This window comes from Echeneis naucrates, chromosome 21, assembly GCF_900963305.1.
Source record: "Echeneis naucrates chromosome 21, fEcheNa1.1, whole genome shotgun sequence".
Taxonomy (NCBI): Eukaryota; Metazoa; Chordata; class Actinopteri; order Carangiformes; family Echeneidae; genus Echeneis; species Echeneis naucrates.
The window spans coordinates 15,881,340-15,893,111 of record NC_042531.1 but is presented as its reverse complement, the minus strand read 5'-3'; positions in this window follow the sequence as shown (position 1 = coordinate 15,893,111).

The following is an 11,772-nucleotide window of genomic DNA, read 5'->3' as shown; positions in this document are numbered from 1 at the left end:
GTTATATACATTTTTATAGCCATGCCTTGCTGGTGCAGCACTATGCCCCCAAGTATCTCAAGAAGGTTGTATTTTTTCCAAGGTTTTATTTTTTCTGTCACATCACACCCCTTTTCTCTGAGCCTGATCCAGTGTGTCCTGTTTCAATTGCAGAAATCCACCATGAATGTAAAGGCTGCTATTTTAAAACATTATACAACATTAAAACAATATTTCAATTTCAACTTTTTTTGTATGTGACCTAAATTCTGCTTTGAAACATGCCACTGACTTTCCATGCTCCAAGTGGGTGCTGCGCCAAGAGTCAGTTCACATTACTCATATCAGACTCATACTACCTTAATAGCATGATATTAATAATACACAGTGTTATAAGTGTAAAAGCCTAGGGCTCACCACCAATAGAGCTGACATAGCCTCTTGGAGGAATGCGGAAAATCTAGGAATTCATTAGAAGTAAGATTGACAACTTATTGGTAAGCAAATGGCAAAAAAAAAAAAAAAGCAGGTGCTCAGCTGTTACTATCCTCACGACCAGCTGTGAAATCCACTCACTGATGTAGCTGTGTGTATGTGAGATTAATCTGCCGACTATCCTTTTTAGTCCTGTACAAAAGAGGGAGAGGCTGGGGCTTCTCCTTCTCACTCTGTCATTTGTTGAAAGGCCGAAGCTCAGCCTAGAAACTGTCAGGGAGATGATGTGCCCCTCGAGGCGAAAACGCCTCAGGGAAAATGCAGCTCTTAATCATTAGGGACCCAGATTCCTGGCAATTCCCTCATTGTTGCATGCTCACCTCACACTGCAGAGGTGCACAGGGGTCATCGGTTTTGTGCACAGCTGAACAACTGCAACTCATAAACACTTAAAGCTAATTTATGTGACAAATGTTACTATGTGACAGTTTACAAGGTAAAAATGGCATCCGAAGAAGGAAGTTGTGCACGCTGGAACACAAAAACATAGGCAGTAAAACTTTTTGACCCTGGTGGGAAATGGATGGGCAAGAAAAAGAACAATGTTTACATATTCAGTACATCTTTCCATTTATTCCTAATTTTGAAAAAGCCTAACAATGTCACACACTAGTGGGCACTAAATTAATATAAGCTACTGCATACCAGGGTATCACAATTAGCAATAACAGAAGGTTTTGAATATTGTGAATGATAGAGATGTCATGAAATCACTTTTAGTCCATGTAATTCAATTAAATTTGCTCTGCGCGTGAACATCAGATACTGGTACAGATCTTAATACACATGACTAGATAACAGCAGACATCTGTTTGTGTCCATTGTGTTTGTGGTTCATGCACCGTTTTTGTGAAGAAACATCTTTATGGACCCCTTAACTACATGATGTAATGGCTCTGAAAACCATATCATTAAATCCAGTTACTTCATGCACCATCTGCACTGGTAATTTAGCCCTTTCTGCTCAAATTGTACAAAAGAGAGTAAAGAGATATATTGCGATATGTGGTACGAGTAGATTTAAGTAACCAATTACAGGGGTTATTGAAAGGCTCCCCTTTCCTCTCGGCATGGCATGTCGACAAAACATGCCCAATTGGAAAATGACAGAGAGAATCCATCTCTATGTTGTCTTCCCCTTCGATTATGAGTGTAAAGGAGCAGTAGGCAGCCACTGTGGGCTACTTTAGCTGGGTGCAGAGAGCAGCTAGGAGGATGATCATTTGTTGCCAGTCAGTCAGACTCCAGCCCACACGGTGACAGGAGGTGGGGGAGGCTGAGGATTTGCTGGTGGCTTAAATTTAATAGATACGCAGCACATGGGGATTACTTTAACACTTTCTGAATCAAATAACTGATAATCGAGACTGAAAGGAAGGAAATGGCCAGAAAATAGGTGGCCAAGTTGGGGTAAAGGGCAAATAAGTGATAGGGAGGTCATGTAAGATGATGTTTACACCACTTCAAAGCCCAACTGTGCGTTCTCTCACGTCGTGTCTAGTCTCGGCAGGACAGGTCAGAATATTTTTATAATGTGAAATGTCAGTGAATTCAGTCTAACCATTTAAATTTAGTGTAGCTCCATGTTAGCAAAGCTCCAGTAACCCGTCTGTCTCCAAAGCTGTACTCTAGCCTTTTTTTTTTTTTTTTTTTTTTTAATTAAATATACCTGTATAATGCAGGTGTCCTACACAGGGAAAGAATAGCAGGCAAAGGATCCCAAATTTATGTAGAGAGCAGTCAAATGATTTAATCTTGAGACTTCAAACATACAGGCAATTGAGAGAAGAAAGCAGTCAGAGCAGAACACAGGCATAAACTGAGGCCCAAAGCCAGGAAACTCAGGGGAATGCATGAAGGCAGATAAGCAGACCGTCTGTGAGCACAGGGCAGGGATGTATCATTCATAGCCGATTATTGATGTCTATTATTAGTGATTATTGGTGACAGGGCTGGGTGAGGAACAGACAGATAGGGGAGGCCAGGTGACTGTGCTGAAGGGAAAAAGCAGGTCCCCCCCAGAGACAAATCACATCAACTCTGCCTCCATAGGTAGCTGCAGAGAGCTGGGCAACTGAAAAACATTGCTGAAACAAATCGGTAGGTACTGCAGAGTTAATTTAATTGTGCCGCTGGATTTTGGCATTACAAGAGAGGTGTCCAAGTCTGCATGTTTCAGATGTTTCCTGCTCCAACACACCTGATTCAAATGATCAGCTCATCAAGCTCTGCTGAGGTCGGATCAGGCGCCACTCATTTGACTCAGGAAACATCTAAAACATGCAGGACAGCGGCCCTCTAGGAACAGATCTGGACACCTCTGGTCTTCAACATACCATTCATCTTCTACCACTTACCCATTTCCAGGTAATCCCAGCTCAAACTGGGTGAAGGCGGAGTACACCTGACAGGTCGCCAGTCCATCACAGAAACAACTACTTAGACTCACGGGCAATTTAAAGTCACCAACTGACCTAAACACAATGTCTTTGTACAGTGGGAGGAAACCCACGCAGACATGGGGAGAACATGCAAACTCTGCACCGAAGGGGCCCCAGGAACTGAACCCAACCTTTTTATTTGTATTGGGGTTGTTTAGGAATCCAAATGAAGCACAAACAGCGATGGAAAGTTGGTAATAACCTTTAGTGACCGCAGCGTAAAAAGACAAATAAGCAGGAACAAAAGGCCTCCAGAGTTCATGGATCTCTTATATAGAGGTCAAACCAGGGCAGGGGAACAGACCAGAGCAATAGATGCTACCTTGAACTCAGCAGAGGAGAAGATAAAGAATCCTCAGGCACAGCTCATCAAGCAATTCCAGGAAGACAGGTTCCAGAAACACAAAGGCAGAAAATACGGTCAAGCAGTGTCAGCAACAGGGAATCAGTCCAGAAACGAGTGCTTAAGAGTCTTTCATAAGGGCTAAGAACAACCTGGGAACTGGGTGAGTGGGAGTATAAATGCAGGGCTTGATTGGTGGAGATGAGTGGCAGGTGGCTGATCAGGTGAGTGAAGACAGGTGTGGCTTGGCAGGCAGCGTGAGGCAGGTGAGTGGAAAAGTACTGAATGTGGAGCTGGGTGACAGAACTGTGACATTATTGTGGGGCAAAAGTGCTAACCGTTATGCCACCGTGCTGCCCTCCAACATAATGGAACATGATGGCAACAGGATTTTTCTTTTTTACGACCAAACTCAAATCCTAATCTCAGCTGTACAGGTCTGATGCTTATATTAGCATGCTAACATGCAAAACTAAGATCATGGGCATGTTGAGAAGACATTTTGAGAATGTTAACACAACATTGTAAGCATGCGAAGGCTACAACATCAACCCCACAGAGTTGCCAGCATGACTGAAGCTGTTCTGTTCTTTTGTGGGTTTAGTGTGCAATTATTTTATTCTGTACTTTAGTCCTAATTTAACAGTCAAGATTTGAGAGATAAATTATGGTACCTCAAAGTATCTGGATGGTTTAATATGATTAAGTTAGGGTCTCCATTTCACATGGTCAGACATTTACATGGACATTTACTCATTTTACAAATGATTTGCAAATGAGTGACGTCAACGTAGCTTCGGCATAGGAACCCTGATCTAAGTACTAAGTCCTACACTATAATACTGCACACATTCACCAAAGGTCGCAGCTTGAAAAGTGCGACATGACACAGACACAGCATAGCAATTAACTTTCATTCAGAGACATGCTAAAAGCCAGGTAGAGGTGAATAGCGTGAGACTGTCAGCAAATGGACAGAGGTTAGAAACAAGCAGGAAGTCTCACCAGGCAAACAAGACAAAGGGGGCAAGCAAAAGACGAAAAATGGGCAGTGGTTCAAAAACTGTCAAGCAGTAAAGAAGGCACAGTGCAAATGGTGCAGCTACAGCTGGGAGGGCGTTACAGACAGTCTGGTAAAATACATGTGGACCAGTGGGGATGTAATGAGGGAAAGCCGAACAGGTGGGTGCGTTTGTGTGAGGGAAAGGCAGGAAGGGGTTACTGCAGGGCAGGTGAAGTGATGAGGTCTGAGCAGGCAGAGGCTGCAACTGAATGAACTGCGGCAACAATCTCACGTCGGAAACTTAAATACATCATGCACAGAGCATGAACACGTCCACAGCTAACAGCTGAGACTGGCTGTTTGAGGGGGGGAAAAAAGGACAGACTGTGTAAATGATTCAGCACTCACGTGTGAACAGCAGAAGGCAAAAATTATGTTTTTTACAGGCAATTTGAGTCATCTTGTGAAAATAATGAGTAAATGTTTGCGATCCAAATGCAAATGTCCTAAATTATAATCTGAGTTGGTCTTTTGTTTGTTTTTTTTTTTATTGGTGTCTGATATAGTGGTAGGTGCATGTGAATCACTCGTCCAGTGTTTGATTGGTGTTATTCATCCACAGGAGGCTTCTGGTGAGGTCCAAGGTGGAATTCATTTTCTACTTCGGCAATAATGGTCTAGCTTTACCGAGAATGAAGGCCGTGTGAGTTATTAAAGGGCTTCACTTTCACTTGGATATGGCTTTTCTGCTTTTCCATGTGGAAATAATTCGATCTCTATATGTTGCCTGTTTTCATTGGTGCCTTTTTTCAGCAGGTATGATTATGTTAACAAGGTTGCGGTTATCTCTTGTGAATTTGCTTAGTCAGTGATACCAGTGCTAACTGGCTTGCATTTTTAGCCTGACTCATCGGTTGTGGGTGTATTGTGGTTTGTCTCTCTTGTATAAGGAATATACAACTCTATGAAGGTGATCTTGTTGTGTATTTGGCGACCACTTTGAGTAGACCTCACCATCACGTCACATCTTGCAAACTGAATGGGGGAATAAGTTTGTCACCAGTTCTGTTTGATTTTGTCACATGCAATTAGTTATGACAGAAATGCACACAAGTAACCATGGTAGTGTGAGTTCGAAGTTGTGTCCTGACTATGCAACTATCATACAGCAGAAGATGAGCGTTTTCTGTTACGTTTTGATTCTTTTTCTGCCCAAAAACAAATGTGTCTCATTTGGTTGATATCAGAATCCAAGCTGACAGCTGCTGTCTTGCATAAAAGGACAATATGCAAACCTGTCAGACCTACCTGTCACTCTCAGGAGTCTGAATGTAAGTTTGATATTTTTCTAATTGTCAATGGACCTATTAAAGGCCTAATGCAACAATGACTTAATCTTACTGACACTGACACATTAGTCTAAAATAACTTTTATCCTTGTGCCCCAACAACCAGTTGTTGTCCGAAATGATTCCCTTATTGCCATAATGTACACACTGAACACTAACTGTGGACTTGGTCACCAACATGTAGCCCCTTTTTGGCTCAGCTCCACCTTAAATAAATTGTCTTATTTTCTTTGAATTAATTTTGCAGTTAAATCTATTTTCTTTGTTAAGGTAATTTATTATTAAAATAAAAGTAATTATGGGGAATTTTTTTCTTATTTGAACATTCATTATTGTGTCAGCTCATCAAAATACTTTGCATTCACTAAACTGTTTGTGTTGAAAAACAAATGTTTGGTTTGTGCAAGAACAATAATAATTAAATAATAAAAAATACATACAAATGAAAATTACCCAAAACAAAAACATCAGTGATTCATTTTTTGAGAATCGAAAAAAACAACAACAACTAAAATACGTGTCACCCACTCACTCATTTTCTGCCACTTTCCGTTTCCAGGCTGCATGGGGTACTGGAGCCGATCCCAGGCATGTTACAGGTGACTAATATATGAATAAATGCAAACTATGCAGAACGTTTCACGTTGTTGATGTTCATTGACTACAATAGTCGTTAATTCATTTTCATCAGTGGCTGTCAGCTGACCTGTCAGTTAGATGATCAACCCATTCCATGAGGAGCGTGCAGGTTGCAGTATAGGCAGGGATTAATCCCAGAGCGCTCAGTCGAAGAAAAAAAAAAAAAGAAGCTTTAGTTAAGCACCAGTGAAAACACAGAACGATGTTGATGTTTAGGCAATCCATGTTTCATAAAGCTCACTTTAATTCTGTGTTAGTTTTGCATTTAGATGTTAGAATATTTTAATGTTGTTTATTGGAATGTTTTATCTTATTTTTTTTTTTTAAGAAAAACAAGTCCAAAGGCCCGATGAGAGATGAAAGAGGACAACCCACAGCAGAGGTAAAGAAATGCTTTGCTGCACACTATAAAGGATTTATCCTTTAACACAGCCTTAAACAACTGATTTGGGCAATTTTTCCACTATTAAACTTAGTTTTCAGTAGAATAACCAGCTGTGTTTGTGTTTGTCTGAAGACCTCAGATGCTGACTCGCTGGGGAAGTAGAGTCATTGAGATGCTGCAGATTAAGTCTCACTGTGTCAAATTAACTACATATTTACAAGTCTGGACTACTGATGACAAGGGGGAGCAGAGTATCTGAGAGTGTTTATCAAGTCCTGTCAAAGTTATAGATGGGACTGCAGATAAGGTTAATGAGCTGGTAGAGTTCAAAGCCCCTTTTGAAGAAGAGGAGGATACAAAGAGGACAAGACCTGACCAGTTGTCCATTTTCATTGTTTCATCAGTCCAGGCAGTGAGACAGACACTGGCCAACCACAAGTCCAACCAACAATAACAAGAGTAGGACTACATACCGAGCCTCAGTTCTTTGAAATGAAATGTGGCCTGCCACAGACAGCCCGGTTTGACATCTGGTTGGTTTTTCGACCACACTATTGTAATGGTTGAAGGGAAGCGGCCAAAGAAAAGGCATGGGGTGAATCGAGAAGGCACTGTATATTGCATACATAAAGGCCATTTCACTGAAGCCCCGCCCATTATGGATTGTAGTTAAAATTCATTTTCTCTATTAAACATCCATCCATCTGTTTCCGTTGCTGGAGCCAATCCCAGCCTTCTATTAAACAAATGTGTAAAAATATTCAAAAGTACCTGTTACTTTTTAATTTTCAAGTTATCATTCATATATATATCTCCATCCATTCATCTTTGTCCGCTTACCCGAGGTCGGGTCACTGTGTATATACATATATTTCTAATGCTGATACTACATATTGGTTTGTCACAACTGTAATCATAATAACAATGCAAAATGATATAAATTTGATAGACTTGGAGGCAGTAAGAGACAGTGTTCAGTGCCTGAGACAGCAATTTAAATCAGGTATAGCAGCCAAACTATCAGACACACGTGGGCAAACGGCAAACACCAGAAAGCAACAGGTCCTATTTCTTCTTCAACCACTCTCTAAAATTCAGGAGCATTGTTCATTATAGCATTACAGAAGGAAAGGGAGGCCGGCGGTTTGATGTGTCTTACTGTGTGACTTCCTCGTGACAGTTTTTCTTCCGTGCATCAAACCAACCAGATGCCCCATCGAGGATCATCTGGCGTTCAGGATGCAGAACATTAAGAAGTAACACCCCACAGAAAAACACACATCGCAGACTGTCGAACATCTTTGTATAGTGATTGCTTTTTTTTTTCATCTTCTTTTTTTTTTTTTTTTTTTTACCAGTGCTGCCTTCAAAATGAGAGCTGCTCATTCTTTCCTTTGCAACAGACTGAAAACATCTTAATATAAAGTAGATGGTTTAAAGCCTTTTTTATGGCAACTGTATCTTAGTTATTTCTCTTCTTAAAACAATCTATCTGCAGACAAAAAAAATGTTTTTTCATCTACATTTCTTCTATTTTATCTTCCATAATGTGTCATTGTGCCCTATAACCTCTTTGTCATTTGGGCGTGACCACATGCAGTGCTGGAATTCATTTGAAGCATCATGCTAGCGCCTCAATGCTGGTGACAGGTCAAGTCCTGCTTACCTGCGATTGATAAAGCACCAATTTTTTTTTCTCACATTGTTTGTTTTAATTAATGGTTAGGTATCACTAACAGCTTTGCTCATTTTATTCTTAACTGCGCCTGCTGAGACTGATTTGTCCGGCTAGTGTAATGAAGAAAGAAGCAAGAACGGAATTATAAAAAGCTAAAGACAAAGATGAATGTTAGCCCTGGACAAACCTGCTAACTGTTTCTCAGGACATATTATTATCCTGGAGCAAGAATGCCCAATGAGAGCTCCTCTGATCTACCGTATGTATTATTCAAACATTGTGTTGCGAAGCATTTCCAATTGTATAGTTCATAAGAAAGGATATAACACTTATCTAGTGTTGTTTTTGATTCAACAACCTTGTTCAGAGTTCAGCTGAAATGGCATAAAGGTTGAGTGCAGAGAGGGAATGTAGAGAAGGAACTCGACCAACATGGTCGACTTTTTCTTCAGCTCTCCATCAATCACAGTAGGCCATTAGGTGCAGCAGCAAGCCACAACCACAAACTGTCAGTTTCCATAAATGCTATCAACACAACCCATGCAAGATAAACAGCAGAATGAATGAGGGCATGAGAGGACAAAGTGAAGACAGCTTGGGGGGGCTCTGTCGAGGCCCTGCTGGACATGACAGGGTGCAAGCGGCCATCTACAGATAAAGACTATGAATGATCTGCTGCCTTGGCCACTTCAGATGTGACACAGAGATCATGTTCTCTATCAGGAGTTCTTCTTACTGCCTTTGCATGAATTTCAGAAAACAGATGGCGCCTGTCTGTACACTTCCTGACTGATAGCGACAGTGCAATTCAACTGCAAATCCAGTTGTAGTATTACACTGGTCCAGTTGCTGTTACAGAAATGGAGTCCATGTTTTACTTTAATATCACTGAGTCAAAAAATGCCTTCTCAAAGCAAACTAATGTATCCAGTAACCAGAGAAACTCATAAGCTATGCTTCCTGGTGCCTCATTCATTCATCTTCAATCGCTCTATCCGTTTCAGGGTCACAGGGGGTCCTAGAGCCAATCCCAGCTCAGCCTGGACAGGTCGCCAGTCCATCACAGGGCCAACACACAGAGACAGACGGAGACCAACAACCACTCACACTCACACTCAGACCTACGGACAACTTAGAGTCACCAGTTAACCCAAACATGAAGTCTTTGGATGGAGGGAGGAAACCGGAGTACCCACAGGCACGGGGAGAACATGCCAACTCCAGACAGAAAGGACCCAGGCCGGGAACCTTCTAATTGTGGGGCAACAGCACTAAACCACTATGCCACCGTCCTGCCCATTGCTACTCTCTTACTGCTTAAACAGATCTTTATTACCAATCATTGTATATGTATGGACTGGTGACCTGTTCAGGGTGACCCCACCCTTGTCCAGTGTGAGCTGGGATTGGCTCCAGCAACTCCTGTGACCCAGATTAGAAGTGAATGAATGAAAGAGTAGCAATTTTGAGTTTTCTGATGTACTTTTATGTAATGTTGGCACAACTATAGATAATTTTGCACTCATTAGTTGTGGGGATTATCAGAAATTATTTATAGTGTGTATAATTTAACATCTGTCAGTCCTGAGAGATAAATACATTTGGAAGTTTGGATGTCTATCCTGACATTATTCCAAAATGAATAATCGTAAGAACTGAGAAACTGAAGAGCAGGTAAGTTCAGGGGTTTGATAAGGTCATCATCTGCTATCAGTGAAGACTTTCAGCAGCCTCCTCTTAGCAAGCGACTGTTTTAGTTAATTAATTTCATTACAAATTTGGTAACCTGCCAGGATAATGTAAAGCCATAAATACACACGCTGTCCCACTGCTGACCTGCAGGGCATTTTCTTTCTTACCTGCAATATAAAACACTCATGCGTGCAGGGGACAAGAGAAACAAGGCAATATAGGAATTAATTGCACTCAGCGTGTAACCCAGCCAGTGTTCCCCTATTATAAATAAGGCTGTGCCTTTCCAGTAGATCATTGCTCACTAAGTCAGAAATTGTTATTATAAGCAAAATTGGGCTTTCTCAGCGACAAATCATGGCGGCACTAAAGGCTTCTAAAGGGACAGTGCATAAAACTCAACACTTTGAACCTTGTTTCCAAAGCAGAAACAAGCATACAAAAACTGATTGCACTGTAATTAGATCCATACATCAAGTTGAAGCTAGCAGTGAAATGGCCCTTTCAGGCCACCGTAAGGCCAGATAGGCATGACGCACCTTCTACATCTTGTAATTTTTCCTACTCTTGATTGTTTGTGCACACCATGGCCCACTCCCAATCTATCCCCCATCCACTCCCTCTCCATTTGTGTGTTCTCACCGAGCTTCCATGTGTGTACAGGTGATAATCAGGCAGGAGAGAAACTGACTGCCGCTGCTGTTTTGCTCTGGATGAGGGTGAAAATATATTTTGCCACGACATCATTTGGTATGTATATTGACGGTTTTCCCTCAAGAAGTACACTTGGCTTGATTACACTCGGTGCAGGTTCTGTGAGTGTAACCTGTGTTCTCTCTGTCTGTACAAGTGCTATAGGGCTGGTGTTGGGTGTGATGGTGGAGGGTCGGTGATAGAGTTCCTCCACTTTTGTCCTTTTTCTCAGTTTGCATGCATTCTTTTGTCCGTTTTTGCCTGCAGTATGAGTGTGTGTGCAACACTAACCCAACCCTAAATTTTTAATACCCTGATCAATTGTATCAGCAATTTGTCAATAAATAGTGATCTCATTATAAATCTTTGTCTCTGCCCATCACTTACTGTCTCTTGTGTCATTCTGACAACTTAATGAGATAAACCGAGTTCAACCTTCCTGGTAGGCCACATATTTGAGAAAAGCTTTGCCACAAATAGAAAGGTTTGTTAAACAGAGAATGCAAATGGCACCACTGTAAAGCGGTCAAACTTTACTTTCCCACCCCATTGGTGGCACAATCTATCATCACAATCTCCCGTTATACAAAATGCTATAGAAAACAGTCATTGACAGCAAATCAAAGGATGTAATGATTAAATTTAATGTTATAAGGCAGAGGTCTTAGCTGAAGAAAAAATGATACTGCAGCATATCGAGCCAAAAGTGAAACCTGATTGTAGGAGGTATTCCATTCTACAAAAATATTGGCTACTCTCTATCAAATTATAAAATAACCGAAGAGAAGTAGCTCCATCTTACAGAGACATCCTGTGCACTCTAGTTTGGATCTTTGTGGAAAACGATCATACCACAGCAGGATAAGGAACCTGGAAACACCTCAAATCTTTAAAGAGCTTCTCAGAGACCAAGGAGTCTTTGTATTCTCACCTAACATCACATTCAGTTAAATCACAAGAAGCTTTTTGTGAAGGCTTTATCACAATACGCAGGGAAAACATGGATAATCATACTCTGAGACCCTGCCGGCTGGAGTGCACAGTGTCATAAAGCAAAACAGATATTTGGATATTC